Genomic DNA, 20,506 nt, shown 5'->3' with positions numbered 1-20,506 from the left:
TACCCAGACCAGAAAGACCTTATTTTGGTCACTAATTTCCTTCAGGGCACCCAGACAGTCCCAAACCAGTTTTGAGTTAACCTGATAGGAACTAATTGCCCGTAGAGCAGCCTGACTATCCGAGAAAATTACGACTTTAGAATTAATAATTCCTCGCCCTTCAATCTCGGTAGCACAGAACCTAATTGCAGCCAGCTCAGCCTGAAAAACTGTAGCTAGCTTCCCTAGGCTAACCGAAAATGTTTCATTTCGGCTTCACCCCGTACACTCCCGCTCCCACTCCCTCCTCCATCTTGGAGCCATCAGTGTACCTCATTGAATCTCCCACCACTGGGGGTCCACGTCTCCAAGCCTCCCGGTCTCCAATACAGACTTTGAACGGCTTGTCGAAGTTATATTTGGGAGTCATAAAATCCGAAGGCAGTCCCAAAATAGAATCGGCCTCCAGCTCCTCATATAACTCTTGATATGCTCCTCCATGCCTGACGGTAATAGGAGCTTGTCCTTCCATAAGCCTAACGACAACGGCCCTTACAACGCCTTGAATGTATATGTGCAATGGGGGCAGATTTAACAAAACCTCCAAAGCCGCAGTAGGGGAGGTCCTCATGGCACCGGTGACACTCAGGCACGCTAGCCTTTGAATACCACTTAGCGCCCGGACTCCACCCACCTGCAAGGTTTTTGCCCACCAAGCCACCGCCCCATGTGACACCATGGGTCTTACTACACTCTTGTAAATCCAGAGTGTCATCTTAGGGCTCAGTCCCCAACTTTTCCCACACAGCCTTTTACAGTATCCTAAGGAAACTTTTGCCTTATGGGAAATCATGTTTAGGTGAGAATTCCACGTGAGCCTTTTATCAAAGATAACCCCAAGATACTTGGCCTCCATGGACAAGGGGATAGTAACTCCCCCCAAAATTGGTTGCACCAATCCATCCAGATTCTTCTTTCTTGTGAAAGGAACAACCCTAGTCTTTTGCGGATTGATGGAGAGACCCTCCGCTCTACTCCATCTATCCACAATATTAAGCGCTCTCTGTAAGCGCTCCGAAACCGTATAAGCGAATCGTCCCTTAACAACCACTACCAGGTCATCAGCAAAACCCAAGCAGTGGAAACTTTCCGCCGTCATTTTCACCAAGAGGTCATCGACCAGAACTGTCCACAGAAGGGGGGACAAAACCCCCCCTGCGGGCAACCCCGCGCCACCCTAACCTCTACCGAACAATTGTCTAATGTGGCCATAACAGTGCGGCCTAATAAATTAGACTTGATTCACTGACAGATAGTTGGCGCCAGGCCTCTTCTTGACAGGGCATCAATTAACGACATAGGCGAGACATTATTAAAAGCCCCTTGTATGTCTAAAAACGCGGCCATTGCAAATTCTTTGTCCTCTTGGGACTTTTGAAGTAGCCTGTTAAAGTCATCCAACGCAAGATCCACAGACTTGCCTGCCTGATAGGCATATTGACGATCACTAAGAGGTTGAGATCCTAGGATATCGTCCCGAATATGTCTGTCTATAAGCCTTTCCAATGTTTTAAGTAGAAAGGATGACAGACTGATCGGCCTAAATGACTGCGGTGCTTGGTCCCCTAATCTCCCAACTTTGGGAAGAAACACGACCTTCACCTTTTGCCAAGTTTCTGGAATGAACCTCCAGGCCAAACAGCCTCTAAGAATTCTACACAGGAATGGCATCAACGCCTCCCCGGCCTTTTGCAAAAAGGCTGGATAAATTCCATCCGGCCCCGGAGATTTAAAGGGCTGGAACCGTGCGATCGCCCATCGTAACTTGTTTGGTTGAACGATGTGCGTCGCAATCCTCCAATCCGCTCGTGAAGGCCTTCTTGGCACCTCCGAGCAAACCTCCTCGCATCCCGAGGCCGATAGCCGAGTGGATCCTGGAAAATGGGTTCTCAAGAGTAATTCCAGGGTTTCCTCCATCGACTTAGTGTAGGTTCCGTCTTCTTTAACAATGAAACCTACTCTGCCCGCAGTACCTTCTTTCGCCAAGACTTTATGTATTCTGGCGCATTCTGGGGTATCTTTAATATCCTCACAGAATGACCGCCAGGCGCTTCGCTTGGCCTTCCTTATTTCCTTATTGTACTGCGTCAGAACTTGTCTATATGAATCCCAGTCTTGGTTGTATTTGGCCTTATTGAATAGCCTTCTCACCTCTCTTCTCCTCTTTTCGAGGTGATTATTCCACCAGACTGTTTTCGACCTTTGCGGTCTGATCTTATCCCGGCAGCCTCATTAATTTGGACCACTGCCTGTTCAATGCTCTCCGTCCTTCTAACATCAACCTTGAAGCTTGATAGGGACTCTGTGAGCGTTCGGTTAAATCCCGCCCAATGCGTTTCTCTAGGGTTTTGCAGCCTCTTCATAACAAGGGGCGGGACGCATATATCGAATCTGATATGTCTATGATCAGAACAAGACGGCTCATCCGATACATGCCAGTTAACTACGTTATTTGACATGCAACGCGTGGCAAGAGTTAAATCCAACACCTCCCTTCTAGTTGCAGTCACGAAAGTCGGGACTGATCCTATATTAGACACATGCAGCCCCTCAGCAGAAATGAATTCTAAAAGTAACTTACCTCTGGCGTTGTCGTCGGTGCTCCCCCATGCAGTGTTGTGTGCATTGGCGTCACACCCCAGTATCAGCTGCAATCTTTCTCTCCGGCAGTGGGCAACAATGTCGCCTATCAGAGACGGGGGGCAGTCCTCATCACCGGGAAAATAGGCCGAGCAAACTATAAGTTTTCTTGGTTCTCCTTCGGTGTTGATGTTGAGAAGTGCTGTAACAAGATCTCCGGAGCAAAGCTCCGGTATTAGAGTACAGCTCATTCCATCCCTAAACACTATACAGGCTCTAGGTCTAGTAACGGACTTGCTGTATAGTGTCTTCCCCAGCTTGGGATTAAGGCCCCCATGGCACCATGGCTCCCGCAGTAGGGCCAAATCTAGCCCTTCGCTGTCAAACCTCTTACACACCACAGCCGAAGCAGCCCTAGCGTGATGGAGGTTTGCCTGCACCACTTTAAGTACCACGTAAAGCGTCCGAGGTGGGTGGAGCGACGTCCTGCGTCTCCGGGACTCCCCCCCGTGTCTCCGCGGATTTTATCATTCGCCCCTGGCCTTTAGGCCTCTGGGGTAATGATCCGCTTCCACACAGGAGGTCGCCCATGGAGATCTCCATCGCCTCCACCCCTTCCTCCTTGGGATATCCTTCACACGTGGGCAATACGGACAAAGCGTTACTGAGGGCCTCCATTTTCCCCTCCAAACCACTCTGCCCCCTGGCGAAGACTCATTATCACTATCTTTATCAGGGCCTGTGGCCTTCGTCACCAACTCCTCCTCATCCCTTGATGACCTAGCCTCTTCCGGGCCCTTATACTTTGGGGTCTTAACTCTGAACTTGATTTGTCCCCAACCGAAGAAAGGAGACATATTCAGCCTCCTTAATTCGTCTATTGAAGCCCTGTCCATGGAAAACGTCCACACTCGACCGCCCTCCACGGGTTTACAGCCCCAGACTTTCCAGTTGTCGGTGCGCAACTTGTCATTGCCCACCTCCAACCGTCTAAGCACTATGTCAGCCTCCAAACTATTACCCTGCTCATCGGGGATGAATACAACTGCGGTTTCAGGCCTTGGTATATCCTCCCCTAACAGCGGCAATAGCTTGGCCCCCTCCCAGGGTCTAAGTTTTGGGACAATGTCCCTAAGCCATTCTGCACTGATTTGATCAGCACAGGTGGCCAAGACAAACCCCGGCCTATACATGCATTTGGCGAGCCTAACCTGCATGCTACCCTTTGGGATTTGGTCATATTCCTTCAGCACAGCGTATTGGATGGCGGTAAGCCTCTCCGGAGCCAGCTGAGCCTCGGGGTACCCCTCCTGCACAATGGCAACTTTGACAAAGGAGAGGGCCTCGCTGTAGGATTGCTCCCCAGCCCTGGCCTTGGCCTTCTTTGCCGGCTGCCACTGTTGTGGAGACTCCCCCTCCGACCTGGGTCTTTTAGCTGCCTTAGAGGTATGCTGAACCCAGCGGTTAAAATTGTCCCTTAAAACCTGCCTTTTGGCCTGTATGTATTCTTTCCCAGCCTTAACAAGGGCAGCGACTCTCCTTTTGGAGCTTCCCGAGATTTTTGCCGAATGCACTTCAGCATCCGCCATCATCTCGATAGCCTCTAGAGAGTCCGCCCTAAAGCCTTGGGATCCCCCCTTAGTGACAGGTGTCCTGGGGTTTTCCGCCCCGGCTATACCGACAGGAGGAGCATTCCCCTTCCCTTTGCCTCTACCGGGTCCTAACCTTCTACTCTTCTTTCCCCTATCAGCGCATACAGGTCCTGTGGCCCCTGTTGTGCTAGGGTGCACCACTGCCTTGGCCTTACTGGATGCGGAACCATCGGTTCCTCCATCCTGGCCTGTGGCAATATTTGGTGCCTCTAGGTGTAACGTATGGAGTTGTTTATGTGGTGCATGTTGTTTATGTTGTTTGTGTTGTTTTGCCTTTAGTTGTGTCTGCTGTGGTCGTGGTTGCTGTTGAGGTGTTTGTTGTTGTTGTTGTTGTTGTGTGTTTGTGTTAGTGTCGGTGTCAACATTTTTAGTTTTTAAATCCTTCTCCGCAGTAGCTAGGGATCTAAAAGTCCGCCCGACCAGAGCCCCGCGTGGCCGGGTAAGGCTACTTACTACCGGGAGGCAGTAAAAAAAAAAAAAAAAAGCCACTGTGCCATTCATCCCTCGGCACGGAATCCCACACCTTGGATTGGGGGGTGTTTTCCAGAGCTGCCCCCGGGGACACCACTCTGGAGACGAGTGACTTCCACCCTAAGCCACCCGGGATTTTTATCGACATCCATGTCTAGATCCGCCGAGTTTAGTTATCTAGCAGGGCCACCTCTTGCAGGATGTAGTATCACTTGATGCTACGCTCGGACGGTCTTGATGAATAGAAGGTGAAGCCTTGACTATTCACCCTGGCGGAGCCCCCTGAGCTTCCCCCTTGGCCCCTTTCTACGCATAACAAACCGCAACTATAAATGTGGCAGAAAAGATCCATATCAGACCCAGGTGTAGAGGAGGATGTGGAAAATGGATTTCAAAAAAACAACAGGTCGTGATTTATGTTTTGGTGATGGACATGAGAAATAGTCAGAATACCTATTAAATATTAAATAAATCTCCTTTGATGTAATAGTGTCATCTGTTTAAATATTATTATCCTTGTTGTTGTTGTTGTATGTAGCGCTACAGCCCAGGGTGGGCCTTGGCTTCCTTAATAATGCCTTTCCATACATCTCTATCCTTGTCCTTTTCTTTCCACCTGCGGACTGAAAGTGTTCTTAGGTCATCCTCAACATCTTGAAGCCATCTTCTTCGTGGGCGCCCTTTTCTTCTCGTGCCATATACGTCCCCGTACAACATTTGCTTGGGCATTCTATCGTCCTGCATCCTCTCCACATGGCCCAGCCACTCAATACGTCGGATTTTGATAAATTGAACGACACTAACATCCTGGTATAGCTCGCATAGCTCACTATTTTTACGGATTCTCCAGTTGCCTGACTCACTATCTAACACAGGTCCGTACAGTCTTCTTAGCATTTTCCGTTCAAATATCCTGAGGCTGTTTTCCATTGCAGCAGTAAGGGTCCACGTCTCTGCCCCGTAGGCTAGCACCGGCCTTATTAAAGTCTTATATATCCTAGCCTTAGTAGTCCGGGATAAGTCGGGCGTTTTAAAAAATTTTCGGTTGGCAAAAAATGCGCGGTTGGCCGTCATGATTCTTTTGCTTACTTCCATTGAAATTTTATTTTCCTCATTTATTTCAGACCCTAGGTAAGTGAAGCTTTTAACGCGCTCAAAAATGTACCCATGTGCCGCGAAACTAGCGGTGTTATCATCTAAAGTGCACAAATACTTTGTTTTTTGTTCGTTTATTCGCAGGCCCATCCTTTTGCTTTCCGTGTCAAGCTCCAACAGCATTTCCTTGAGCGTCCACTATTTCGCGCGATCAAACATACATCGTCCGCATAAGCACAGATTTGTCTGGATGAGCGTAGTATGTTGCCAGTAGGGTTTAACTTCAGCATGACTTTATGGAGGACGAGGTTAAATAGCGTGGCTGAGAGCGCATCGCCCTGTCTCACTCCTGTCGTTACTGGGAACTCCCGACTCAGGCCACCGCCGATGAGCACTTTAGCACTACTATTGTCTAACGTCATTTTAATGAGCCTAACTAGTTTGCAGGGAAAGTCAAATTCGCGTAGAGCTTCAATCATCTTATTTCTATTGACACTATCGAATGCCTGGCGATAGTCCACAAAGAGAATGTGGAACCCGATTTTGTACTCCCAACACTTCTCGAGCAATTGTCTTACAACGAATATTTGATCCGACGTTTCCCTACCTCCCCGGAATCCGCATTGATAGTCTTTTAAGACACGTTCAGCAAAAATATTAGTTATCTTTAGAAGGATGTTGGAGAAGATTTTGTACGCAATACCCAGTAGTGAGATACCTCGGTAATTCCCGCACTCAAGCTTGTCTCCTTTTTTATACATTGGGCATATAAGACTTGTTGCCCACTCCCTCGGCATTATCTCATCTTTCCAGATATCCAGCACTAGCAAGTACAGTTGGTTTAACAATATTTCACCACCATTCTTGAAGAACTCAGCAACTAGACAGTCCTCACCCGGTGCTTTGTTACTTTTCAACCTTTCAACAGCATCCAGAAAATCTTCCATGTCTGGGGGCTCCAGATCATTCTCATCACTCAAAACAATATTCACCTCTGCCACATTATCGTTTTCATTTTCATTTTCGTTTTCGTTTACGCCCTCCACAACACCCCTCTTACATCCAAGCATCTCTCCATAGTATTCAGCCCATCTATCAACTACCTTGGACTTCTCCTCTATGATCCTACCAAGCTTATCCTTGCATGTATCCACTCTCGGTTGAAAACCTCGATTGATGAACTTAATGGATCCATAAAATTTCCTAGTTTCATTGTTAGCTCTCATTTCCTCAATTGGTTCTACTTACTTTCTCAATAAGGCCCTTTTCTTGGAGCGGATAATCTTCTTCGCTCTCGCACGATATCTGTTGTAGTCGGAGGTGGATTGTCTGGTATTGCGCTGCATCATGGATAACCTATATTCATTTCGCTTCTTTAGAGCTTCTCTGCACTCATCATCAAACCAATCAGCATTCTTTCTTCTTACTTCCTCTCCTATCACTTCATCTGCAGCTTCATATATTGCTTTCTTAATTATATTCCAGTTCCTTTGAATACGCTGATCCCCATCTTCGTTTTCAAATCTGTTCTCATCCTCTCCCTGTCTCAATTCATTTCTCACTTTATTGTCACAAATAACCCTAAATTCCTCCAACTTTTCTGTGTCCTTAAATTTTTGTAAGTTCCATCGCTTCCTCAAGTGGGACTGGCCTTGTGCTACCTTTGCCAAACGCTGTCTGAGCTTGATTTTAACCAAAATGTGATCAGAGTCACAGTTAGGTCCTCTGGCTGAGCGAACATCAATAATTGAGGAGGAATGGCGCCGAGATATAAGCACATGATCAATTTGGGTCAGTGATCCGTTCGGTGCTTTCCACGTTGCAGTATGGATCTTCTTGTGGGGAAAGAAGGTGCTCTTAATTATCATATCATTTGCTTCGGCGAACTGGCACAAATGCATGCCGTTCTCATTAGTCAGGTCATGAAGTGAGTGAGTCCCGGCGACTGTACGCGTAAAGGTCTCTTTACCGACCTGTGCATTTAAATCACCCAAAATAATTTTTGTATCATACCTAGAAGCAGCTTGTAGACTTCTTTCTAATTGCAGATAAAAGCTACTTTTTTCATCTTCGTCACCATTCTCCGTGGGGGCGTAGGCTGATATTATTGTCAAATTTCTAAATCTGCCTTTCAAACGCATCTTACATAATCGGTCACTTATTGGCTCAAATAGTAATAAGTTACGGCGCATCTCTTTAGTTATCATGAATCCGGTCCCGCTTTGTCCAGCTTTTTTGGCTCCACTATAAAATAAAGAGTAGGCTTTCTTGTCAACTCTACCATGCCCACTCCATCTAATCTCCTGTAGAGCTACAACGTCAATTTTATATTTTAAAATTTCATCTGCTACCTCTACCATCTTTCCTGGTTGCAGCATTGTCCTCACATTCCATGTGGCTGGCGTCCAGTCCAAGTTCCGTGGTCGTATCCTTTTATATCCATCCAGCTTTTCATTATTAGTTTTCAGAATCGAGGGTATTTCAGTTATGCAGGGGATTGGCCCACAGTAACCTAGCCTGATGGGGGGGCTGCCCCCTTAAGGCTCTCAAGCTAGCCTATGAATCTTAGGAGCGGTAGTCCTAAGGTGTGTACGGCTTATGTCCTTAGTCTGTAATGCAGTGATTGTTGTATAAGCGTGCGGTGTACTGTTCTGGTGAGGGTGCATGGTGTAGTGAACTGTGGTATCCCGTGGGGGCGTTACTCCCCAAGTAACTGCATGCATCAGTTACCCCTTGCGGGGAATTATTATCCTAAAAACCATAAATAAAAAAAAATCATAATTTTCAAATTGAAAACAAAATTAGCCCTCCAAAGTGTATATTATAATTTTATAATACATATATATATATTATAGTATATATGTATAATATTTATATATTATAAAAATAATATGGGTTTATCAATAACTACATTGTTTGATGAAAAGGAGTTTTATAACAATATGAAGTAGACAATAAGTTGGGTAGACTTAAATCAGTGATAGAGTAGACTTAGTCTCTGACGTTTCCTAGGTGAGTAAGAATATTCTGCGTCCAAAGTTGACCACCACAATACTAATTGTATCGCTACGAAAATTCCTCCCCCCCCCCCAAGTAACTAAATGATCCTACTAAAAGGACTTGCTCTCTGGCAGTTGACGTCCAACTAAAAATTTTCTAAGTGTGCAAGGTCAACCACTATAGAACCAGTGTACCGCTACTAATATTTTTATAAGTGTTTAACTAATTGAACCAAACTGTTGGACTTTGTTTTTGAAAAGTGGTCCAGAACGTACAACCATACTAAATGATTTGGACTTAGTTTTTGAAAAGTGGCCTAGAACGTACAACTTCCTACTACATACGTGAGGAAATGGATTCCTGGAATGTCAAGTTTGTTGAGCAAGAAAAACGTCTCGATGAATTTGACATGAGGTCTCGTCGCTCGAACTGTATCATTAAGGGGCTTATTTATAAGTCTCAGAATAATCTTTCAGAGCTTATTAGCAGATTCTGTATTGAAGTTCTCAACGTTGAAGTTAATCCTAGTTTTATTTATGCTTTCCCTTTGGGACGCAATGTTCAATATAACATTGTGACTTAACAAAGTGACCTAAAGGTGACTTTTTTGCGTTATCAAGATAATCTTTCTGTCATGGCCAATTTAAAAAAGCTAAAATATTCCGGCATTACAATCCACCATGATTTACCATTCAATATTAGAAAAAGAAGAGTCAAACTCTTACTTTTGAGGAAGGAAATTATCCGTAGAAATGTGTCTTTGAGGGTGTCTGTTTCCACTGACCGTCTCTTTATAAAAGATAATATGTTTGAATGGAATATGCTGACTGGTTTGACTTATGGCATCGAGAACGGAACTAAGAAGATAAGTGAAATTGTCGGTGTTGATCTTTCTGATTTTCTTGCTGCTCTGGCTTCCAACTCACTTCCGAAGGACTATTTTTCAAGAAGGCAGTCTCCGTCTATAATTCCAGAGTCATCAGGGGCCTTACATGAGTCTTCTACATCCTGAGGCGAACCCGTCTGCAGGCAGGTCCGGACTAATAACTTAAACATTCTTTCATCTGTTTCTATTATTGCTTATAATATTAATGGGCTTAAATCAAAAGTATCTGATCCGTTATTTTTAAATTTCATTAAACAATATGATGTATTTATTTTGACAGAGACATTCATAACGAGTGATAATTTTTGTTTGTACAACCATTATTTTCCTGAATATAAATTATGTTGGGTTTCAGCTAATAAAGTTTCCAAATTTGGGCGAGCATCAGCTGGTAATCTATACGGTATTAAATCTAGTGTTTACAAGTTTTGTTATTTTTATAATTTAGGCGGAGTCGATTTAATTTCTATTAAAACATTAAAGGAAGTGCTATTTATATTACCTGTTTATTTAAATTGCAGTAGGTGGGATGATGATTTCTTTAAATTAAGTAATTTTTTGAAGGCTTTTGATGATTACAACATAGTAATACTCGTAGTTGGTGATTGTAATGTAAGAGTGGGCTCTCTTCAAGTAATTACAAAAGATTTGTTGGTTGATAATTATAAATGTAGATGGTTTAGACAATCTAATGATTTAGTTGTTAATGATTCAGGCAAATTGTTTCTTGAAATGTGCGATGAGCATGAGTTGATTATTTTAAATGGCAGATTTCCCTCTGACTACCTTGGTAATTTTACGTTCATTGGAAGTATGGGATCATCGGTTAATGATCTTTGTTGTGTTCCACTGAGTTGTATGACTGCTATTGATGACTTTAAGGTGCTCTCTGAACCTTTCTCGGACCATCTTCCTCTCTACTTCTCTATTTTGTCGCAGGTATGCCGAAAGTTAGCGAACTGCCTCTTCTTCCTCAATTAGTTTGGTTGGGTACTAGCGCAAAGTCCTATGCAACTAATGTAGAACACTTACTTTATAACATAAAAGAAATTCCTTTAGAGCCTCAAAATTACGCGGATATGTTAGTAGGGATTGTTGAATGTGCAAGTCCTGTCTCTCAGGCTAACTCTTCGTTCATCAGGAAAGAAAGAAAACAACCATGGTTTGATTACAACTGTCTTCAAGCAAGAAATCGTTCTTTTAGTCTTTTAAAGTTGTTCCGCCGAACTAAGTCCAGTTGTATTAAGTTATTGTACAAGAACTCCGTTGTGGAGTATAAAAGGATCTGTGCGGAAAAAAAGAGTGAATTCCTTATTTCTGCAGCTGGTCAGTTTGAACGTGTCAAAGACTCGAAATCTTTCTGGAAGTTAGTCAATAATTTTAAAAGGAAAAACTTTGTTTGTGGAAATAGCATCACCATGGACTCTTGGGACTCCCACTTCCATAATTTGCTGAACCCTCAGTGTAATTAAGTGGTCCATCTATATGCAGAACCGTGTAAGTATGATGAATATTTGGATGCACCTTTTACTTTTGAAGAGTTGGAAGTAGTCTGTTTGGTTCCACAATAGTGGCGGCCCCCCAGACTTGTTTTTTCCCAGAGTGTGCCCCGCGTCAGTTGGCGCAATTGGGTGAGCACGAAGAGAGAAGGGGATGTGCTGGTAGGATGTTAAGCCAAGCGTCACTGTGAAGGAATGCCGGCCATGTTAGCATCAGCTTTTTCATGTTGTGCGTATTATTATTAAAAACTGTGGTGTGTGTTCACAAGGTTATGAGAAAACTGTGTCTTAGTTTATTATTTAATAAGCTCAAACTTTTGGACGTTATGGATAGAGACTCACATAAGTACAATAATTATTACAATTAATTCCTCCCTGATATATATTGTCTTGTACAAATAATTAGTCTAATTAATTTCCCCGTCGTATATTGTTTTGTACCAATACTTATTCATTGAGTGTAGTGCGTATTCCGCACCAAAGTGTTATAAAGGACACATACACTGTGGTGTTCAGATCCATTATTATTTCACTAGTTGTGTATTATTTTGTCTGTATCTCCTCGGAGACATTTTAATTGTGAATAAAGATTTATGGATAATTTGCAAAAAGTGTTCTGAAGACTGGTGGCGTCCCCCACTATTCCAGCCTTAATTTTAATTGCGTCTATATCCACCCCCTCCCTTTTGACTACTTTTCATGGTGCCGAAACCCGGGAAACAGTCTTCAGGATACTATGTTCATGCCAGGAACATCCAGATATTAATTAATATAGTTTTAATTATAATACAAGTGCAATTATTTGGATTGTGTACGGAAGGTCTGTTTTTATTGGCATTTGTGCTATTCAACTGTTTTTTCTTTGTAAGTAATCTCGTCTTTAGTTGTAATAATTTACTTATATCTAATCTAATCTAATCTAATCATTGGCGCTACAGCCCATTAAGGGCCTTGGCCTCCATCAACAAATCTCTCCACTCGGAACGATCTCCGACTTTCCTCCTCCACTGCCCAATACGGAGTCTTTGGAGGTCTGCCTCCACATCCTGCAGCCAGCGCAGCCTCGGGCGACCCCTTGGCCTTCTCCCTCCAGGATGTCCCTCATATATTTTGCGGGGCCATCTCTCCCTCTCCATCCGGTGCAGGTGACCCAACCACTGGAGCCTTCTCAATTTTACACATGAAACCAAGGTGTCCTCTCCGAACAGTTGGTATAGCTCCGTGTTTTTCCGAATCCGGAAAACCCCGTCTTCGCTCACTGGGCCGAATAGGCATCGAAGCACTTTCCTCTTCCAACAGTCCAATCTGGCTTCCTCTGCCACTGTCAGGGTCCAAGTCTCCGACCCGTACGTCACTACAGGTGTAATCACTGTTTTGTATATGGTGATCTTGGCCTTCCTGGAAACATCTTTTTTCCGGATCGTTCTTTTCAGAGCCCCCAGGCACTTGTTTGCTGCCGTCAGTCTGCTCCTAATGTCCTGGCCTACCTCATTCTTGGATGTGAGGGTAGTTCCAAGATACTTGAAAGCCCCCACTCCTTCGAAACGGTGTTGCCCGACCTCGAGGTCGCAGAGCCTTCTTTCATTTCTTGTGGTCACCATGTACTTAGTTTTTTCTTCATGGACCCGCAGTCCACACATAGCCGTACCCTCCTCCAGTTCCAAGAATTCTTTCTTTAGCTCTGTAACTGATCTCGCGATTATTACCACGTCATCAGCATACGCCAAGTGCTGTGTCATCCGGTTATAGATGGTCCCGCCTGGGTTGCTGGTAACTCTTCTTAATGCCATTTCTAGTACCAGATTAAATAACACTGGAGACACTGGGTCTCTTTGTCTTAAACCCACGTTCACTCCGAATTTTGTCGACACTTCTCCCTGGATAACCACTTTTGCTGATGTTTGATGCGCACAAGCCTGATAATCTTAAATGGGACCTCTAGTAGTTTCATACCTCTAATTAGTCCAGTACGAGATACGGAATCATATGCAATTCTGAAATCCACATATAGTTGATGCAAATCCAGACTATTTTCATAGAAACTTTCTAGCACCATTCTCATTGTGAATATATGATCCGTTGTGGACCTGCCCTTCCTAAAACCACACTGGTTTTCCCCTAGCACCCTTTCTGCCACTATTGATACTCTCTCTGTAATCAAGGTTGCAAGTATTTTATAAACCACGCTCAGCAGAGAAATTCCGCGATAGTTGCTGCATTTTAGCCGGTTTCCTTTCTTGTGAATGGGGAAGATCATAGCTGAAGCCCACTCCCGAGGCATTCTTTCTTCTAACCATACTTCCAGTATAAGGTCGTATATCTCCTTCCTGATCCGATCCCCTCCTAGTTTTACCATCTCTGCCTCAATGCTGTCCTCACCAGGTGCTTTGTTCGCCTTCAAGGTCTCAACTACATTATCAAAATCCTCCATCGATGGGGGTTCGGCATCATCATCCAGTGCTATATCTTCTTCTAACACTAGCCCCCCCTGGCTGTTCAAAACTTCTTGGAAGTATTCCTTCCACCTATTTATTACCTCCTCCTTTCCGGCCATCAATCTTCCTTCTGCACTCTCTATACAGCCCGTCCTTGGTTGGTATCCATCTTTTATGTTCTTCACAGCCTTGTAAAATTTCCTTCCCCTCTTTTGGTCGAAATCTAATTGCATTTGTTCTACTAAACTCCTTTCAAGTTCCCTTTTCTTCTTTCGGCACAGCAATCTTGCTTTCGCTCTTTCCCTTCTATACTCTTGCGCACTGGCCCTTGTCCTTCTCACCAACATTCTCTGTCTAGCTTCATTTCTGCGTTTTAACACCTCTTCCACTTCCTCATCATACCATCCATTCCGAGTCCCTTTCCTTTTTATTCCCAATGTCTCTTCTGCAGCCCTTTGCATACTTTCCTTAATCCATTTCCATCTACTTTCAATCCCTTCACTAGGGGTTGGCACATTTTCTTTCAATAGTTCCTCACATTTGTTCCGAAACGCTTCTCTTTCCGCCTCTAATCTCAGTCTTTCGGAATTATATAATCTTCTTTTAACTCCTTTTCCCTGCGTTCTTATTGCCACTTTTTGTTTTAGCTTGGCTCTCACTAGCAAATGATCCGAGTCGATGTTGGCTCCTCTATAACTCCTCACATCTTGAATATTCGTTGCATGTCGAGCATCAATAAGGATATGATCTATCTGATTGCGGGTAACCCCATCTGGTGATATCCAGGTTTGTAGATGGATTCTTTTATGTGGGAAGCTGGTACTTACCACCCTTAGTGTTTTATCTGTAGCAAAATCAATTAGCCTACAACCATTATCATTACTAACTTCGTGCACATTATTTAAACCTATAGTTGGTCTATAGTCTTGTTCTTTTCCCACTTTCGCATTAAAATCTCCCAATAGGAGTTTAACATCATGATTGGGGATCCTAATATACACCTGCTCTAGCCCCGCATAAAACTCCTCCTTAGTTTCGGCTTCTGTGTTTTCCGTGGGTGCGTGCACACTTATTAGGCTCAGATTTGCGAATTTTCCTTTTAGTCTAAGGGTGCAGATCCTGTCATTTATCGGTTGAAAACCTATAACATCCTTTTTCATCTTATTACTGACTGCAAAGCCAGTACCTAAGATATTGCCAGCGCTACCACTATTGAAAATAGTAAAGTCCCTCAGTTGGGTGATTTCCCTATCTCGCCATCTAATCTCCTGCAAGGCCGACACCTCCACTCTATACTTCTTTAGCTCTTCTTCCAATTTTAAGCTAGCTCCGGGCGCAAAAAGGCTTCTCACATTCCACGTTGCAATGTTCCATAATCCTCGCCTAGGTCGTTTTCCATTTAAAATCGTCCGATTGTTTTCCTTTGTTGATGTATTTGTAATCAATTAATTTCGGAACGTGTGGGGGATTAGCCCACAGCGTCCTAGTCTGGTGGAGGGGCTGCCTCCTTGGGGCATCCAGACATGCCCCCCAAAAGGGGGGGTTCCCAGGGACGGTAGCCCTGAGTTGTGTACTGTATATGCTTTACTGATTTGTGTTAAGTGTTTGTAGTGTCTGTGTTAGTGCACTGTTCTAGTGATTGTGCATGGTGTACTGTGCTGTGGTGACCCTTAATTAATTGACCCTTAATCTTAATTTACTTATATGATTGATTATATTTTTGTTCATATGACTTGTTGGCATTAATTGTAATGTTAAGTGGTTGGCCTACTATAGCCTTAGTTTCTTCTTTCTGTGTTATACTAGCGTATAAATAATTGTTTTTATATTTATTCATATCAACTATTGTTTATTTATAAAACTTAAGCGCCTTGCGTACAGTATTATTTTAGTTCTATTTTCTTATGTTAGTATACCTAATTATTTTTAATTTTTTCTCTTTTTTCACATGTACTATGGGCTGTAGTTATTAAGTTAAGAGGCCTATTATTTATTTTGTATATCTTTGTCTTGTAGTATTGTATTGTAACTTGTGTATAATTTTTGTATTGTAAGTCCCTCCAGCCGTGGTTAATTATGGGTAATTCATTTACTTCCGGCAACGACACTCCTCGCCCTCCCCTGCACGCCCAACCACTCCGTCAATGGAGGATAATCCCTCAATGTCCATGCCGTCAGGGGGTGATGCAGATCTTAAAACCATCAAGTGCCGATACCTGATTGACAGGCTTGATCGATGGACTCAGAATGCAAAAACCTTGGACACAGATGTTCCTGAAATTGTAACTACGTGCCAGCGGCTTTCCTCCGGGTTTTTGACGTTGTCCCGGACTGTGTACGGGGAAGTGTGGGAATGGCTCCGAGCACTGGTCCCGGAGGAACGAGGTCCGCTTGCCAGAGCCTTGACAAAAAGCTTTGCCCAAGCTGAGCTAGTCCATTTGTCAAGGATTGCACCTATTCTAGATTCGTCTATTTCGTTTTCCGCGTCTGCCCTCCTGGCACAGTTTCGCAAGTCTTGGTCTCGGACGAGTCGGTGGTCGAACTCGCGAGGAGACAATTACAGGAAATGGTGATTCCAAAGATCACCCCATTCGAGGGGGATGTTCTCGCTTACCAGGAGTTCAAGCGCACCTTCCAGTTTGAGATCAATAAATTGTCCCTGCCTCCTTATAGGCGTCTCCAAGCTCTTAAGTCCTGCCTGAAAGGGCCCCACCTGTCTAATATTCAGAATTCCACGCCTACAGAGGAAGGTTACAGCTCTGCCTGGGAGACCTTAGATGCTCGCTATGAAGGCAAGTTGCGCACCGCCAGTGCGTTGTTCGAAACCTTCCTTCAGGTCCCGGAAGGGAACCCCACCATTGATGAAGTATCGCTTGGATTTCTAGGAGGCAAATGCTACTAGATCAACACGATATCCCCCAACCGTTGGACTTCCTTTTGTGTCACATAATTCTGTCGGCTTTGTCTGCTAACCTCCAAGAGGAGTTTAGGAAGAAGTATTTAAGATCCTTTGATGAACTGCCCCAAAGTGCACAAGTACTAGAATTCTTGAAAAATCAAGAAGACAAGTTCGCCCCTAAAATAACATTCAGGAAATCCACCTCTCCGCCCCAAGACGTGACAGCTCCCTCTAGTTGTCTCCCTGAAGGCCCCTCCTCCCAACAATCTGAAACCCCTTCCCTTCCTAGAACATTCTTTAAGCCTAGGGCTGTCTCCACCTTGAAGCCCTCCAAGACCCACACACCCAAATCAGCTAAGTCTCCGTCCCCTTCACCCAAGAAATCCTCTCCATCCGCTTCTCCTATTCCTGCCCGACGGACACCCCCTCCACATCAAGAGCTCCTTCCCCTCCAGTCCACTCCTTACGCTGTTACTTTTGTGACGAGTGGCATCAGATATCTAAGTGTAACGAATACCTGCGACTGCCAGTGAGCAATAGATGGAGTTTCATCACTGAGAACCACTTATGTGTTAACTGTTTCTCCAAATCTCACTCAGTGGCTCAATGTCCTCGAAGTTCTGGGTGCCTGGAGTGCGGTGGTGCTCATCACACCACCCTTCATCCCCCTCTCCCCTCTTCTAGTCTAAGTCAAAGGACTTTACCCGATATTGTCATTCCCCCGTTAATGTCTTTAAGCCCTAAGCTGACTAAGAAACTTCCTGACCCTTCTCCCAAAAGGGCAGTTCCCCACCTTCGAGATGACGTTTCTTCTCCTTCGACTTCATCTGGTAGCAGCATCCTTTCTTCACTCCCAACTATCTACTTTGGTAGTGATTCACCAAAAGCTACCTTTTAGGGATTCGGCCCGCGCGATACCATTCCCCAGTCCTGCTATGTTTTGTCGAGTTTTCGCCGAAACTGTTACTTGTGTCACAGACCTAAACCACAAAGCAAATCTATTTTGAAGTCTTTCCCCTCCGATTTGTCGGTATCCCCCACTGCCCTGGTTTATCTCCTTGGAGGAGATGGCCAGTGGTATCGCGCTCGTGCCCTGCTGGATTCAGGCAGTGAGATAAACTTGATGTCTAAAGCATTCGCCAAGGAGAGTATATTGAATTATAACCCCATGTCAGGTGGGATTCGAGGAATAGGAGGCAATATTGCCACACAAGTCGTAGGTCAAGTTTCTACCAATTTAAAACAATACCCTCCGTTCTCCCAATTAAAAATTCCCTTCCGAGTAGTCACCAAGACTGTCCCAGATGCACCATCCTCCTATTTTCCCGTCAAGGATTGGTCGCACCTAATTGATAAACCCTTAGCTGACCCAACCTTTAATGAACCAAGTCCGGTGGATGTGGTATTCTCCGCCTCGGTCTTTGATGCCATCGACCTTAGTCAAATAATCCGTGCACAAAATGGTTCCCCCAACGCCCGATTGACAACTCTTGGCTGGATTATGTCTGGCCCCTTGAGAAGCTTCCCCTCGAGGAGGGTTTGTTTTGACTCTTCCGTCAAGGACAGCTGGTCCAACTCTAAGCTATATCGGACCTATTATAAAATTTTGTTCAAGCATAAGTATGGTTAATTACCAGCCCCTAAGGTACCTGCTAACCAGTCTAGCCCAGAAAACAAGCCTTCGGCCGAAACCCCTCCTTACCGGTCCGAGTCTGAACCAATTGCTCATTGCAATAACCCTGAACTCCTCGTGCAGTCGGAACAGTCAGGCCCTCCTAGTTTGTCCTTGTCCTCTGCTCAAGCCAGGTCTACTTCCCAAGAGGAAGTCATCCCTCAGCAACCCACTCCTCCAATTTTGGCTATTCAACTTCCGCTCCCTCCAAAACCACAACGCTTGAATAGGACGCGGCGTCCGCTGCAAATACTTATCACCCCTGATTCTGAGCCTTCGCCCTCTACTACAATTTCTGCGGAAGTCCCTTCTTCTGAAAATTCTACCCTGCCTGTTAATTCCTCCTTATGCAATCCTATGTCGGCGATCTCTATTCAACCTATAGTACTCCGCCTCAGCTCAGAAAAATCCTCCCAACCAATCCAGCATCCCCCTGATCAGGTCCTGTCCCGCCTCATGGAAAAAATGTTCTCCCTGGAGGAAGTGTCGGAGGTTTCGCCTCTTACCCCGGACGAATTGAAAGCTGAAGAGTGTTTCTCGAAGTCATGTTTTCGACTCCCTACTGGTCGTTTTTCTGTGGCCTTGCCATTTAAAACCAGTCCGTGTTGCCTCTTTGAATCTAGAAAGATTGCTTTAAGGCGTCTCTTACAAACTGAATCCCGTCATGCCAAGTCCCCACATCTCCGTGCTCCCTATGTGGAGTTTATGAAAGACTAATTAGATTCGAATCATATGGAACTGGCCCCTCCTCTCAAGTCAGGTCAAATTGTCTATTATATTCCCCATCATGCGGTACACCGTCCAGACGATCCCCCGGAAAAGATTCGTGTAGTATTTAACGCTTCCCAGAAGCCCTCTTCAGGCAACTCCCTCAATGAGCTCTTGCTTCCTGGACCCCGTTTACAGCTCGATATCTGGAAGGTGGTTACCAGATTTAGAGTGGACAAATGGGTCTTTACGGCCGACATTCGCCAAATGTTTAGACAGATACAACACCCTCCGGAAGATAGGGATTTATTACGCATACTGTGGCGATTTGATACGAGCCAACCAGTGCAGGAGTACCGTTTGTGTACTGTGACCTATGGAACCACGTCAGCTCCTTACCTAGCATGTCGCGTACTACAAGAATTAGCTATTACTTCCCAAAAGTCGTTTCCCTTAGCTTCAGAGATACCACGTGACCGCACCTATGTAGATGATATTTCTGGGGGAGGCCCTACCTTGGAAGCGGCATTGCAATCCAGAGATCAGTTAATCCAATTATTGAGTCAGGCTCAAATTGAACTCAGAAAGTGGGCCTCAAATCAACCGCAATTATTAAATAAAATACCCTCTGAATATCTGCTTCCAGCCATATCCTCAGTCTATTTAGAAAACGATGAGGAGTCACAAATGAAAATCCTCGGACTTTGTTGGAACCCGTCTCAAGATTACTTCCATTTTCTAATCCGTTCTGTTCTTAATGTTTAAACTAAAAAGACAATTAGCCAGTCAGATTGCAAAAGTTTTTGACCCCTTAGGATGGCTGATCCCCATAACACTTTTTGCTCGTGCAATATTTAGAATAGTCTGTCAAGCCTCCGTTGATTGGGATGATCCCCTGCCCTCATCAATCGTCCAGGAATGGGCTCAGTTCGCTGTCTCCCTGCCTGACCTGTCTAAAATTCACATACCTAGATTTTTGTCTTTACCCAATCCTACGTGTTATTTAGTGGGTTTTGCTGACGCGTCTGAGCGAGCCTATGCGGCCATAGTTTACCTTGTGTCCCAGTCTGAGGACACTGTCATTAGCCTGGTCATGTCTAAAGCCAGAATGGCCCCCATGAAACCGGTCACGCTCCCTCGTCTGGAGCTTTGTGCGGCCCACCTACTTGCCTTTACGATTAACAAGGTCAGATTACTTTTCCCTCAGATAACCACTCAGAACATCCTAGCCTTTTCGGATTCTACCATTGCCCTGGCCTGGATTACAGCAACACCACCTCCGCATTGGAAGGTGTTCGTGGGAAATAGAGTAGCTGCTATCTTAGAAAAAGTACCCGCCTCGCAATGGTTCCACATCTCCTCCTCACAAAACCCCGCTGACTGTGCCTCACGTTGAGTACGTCCTCAAGAATTAGTAAGTCACCAGTTATGGTGGGAAGGCCCCCCTTGGCTGAAATCAAACCACGAGTCATGGCCCCTTGGGCAAGTAAGTGCCGATTTGTCTGACCCTGTCATAGGAGCAGAAATTCGCTCCCAGGCCCTTAATGTGTCAAGTGTAATGTCCTGCCCT

General features: G+C 44.8%; 2 protein-coding genes across 2 annotated transcripts in view; both read left to right on the top strand.

The window, feature by feature from the left end:
* Positions 1-20,506, top strand: part of LOC141457603 (uncharacterized) — a gene marked incomplete at its 3' end in the record, with an annotated part of 667,626 nt that overhangs the window by 152,727 nt on the left and 494,393 nt on the right. The window lies entirely within an intron of this gene.
* The window catches only part of LOC141457600 (uncharacterized), a 189,861-nt gene continuing 169,474 nt past the window's right edge, over positions 120-20,506 (top strand). Inside the window, exon 1 of the mRNA XM_074134806.1 lies at positions 120-617. The gene's annotated coding sequence lies outside the window, so the exon portion shown is untranslated. The remainder of the gene's footprint in view (positions 618-20,506) is intronic.

The sequence above is a fragment of the Rhodnius prolixus genome, unplaced genomic scaffold (genome assembly GCF_049639745.1).
Source record: "Rhodnius prolixus isolate KJV_2025 unplaced genomic scaffold, Rpr scaffold_34, whole genome shotgun sequence".
Taxonomy (NCBI): domain Eukaryota; kingdom Metazoa; phylum Arthropoda; class Insecta; order Hemiptera; family Reduviidae; genus Rhodnius; species Rhodnius prolixus.
The sequence above is the reverse complement of the archived record's forward strand: the minus strand, read 5'-3'. Positions and strand labels throughout refer to the sequence as shown.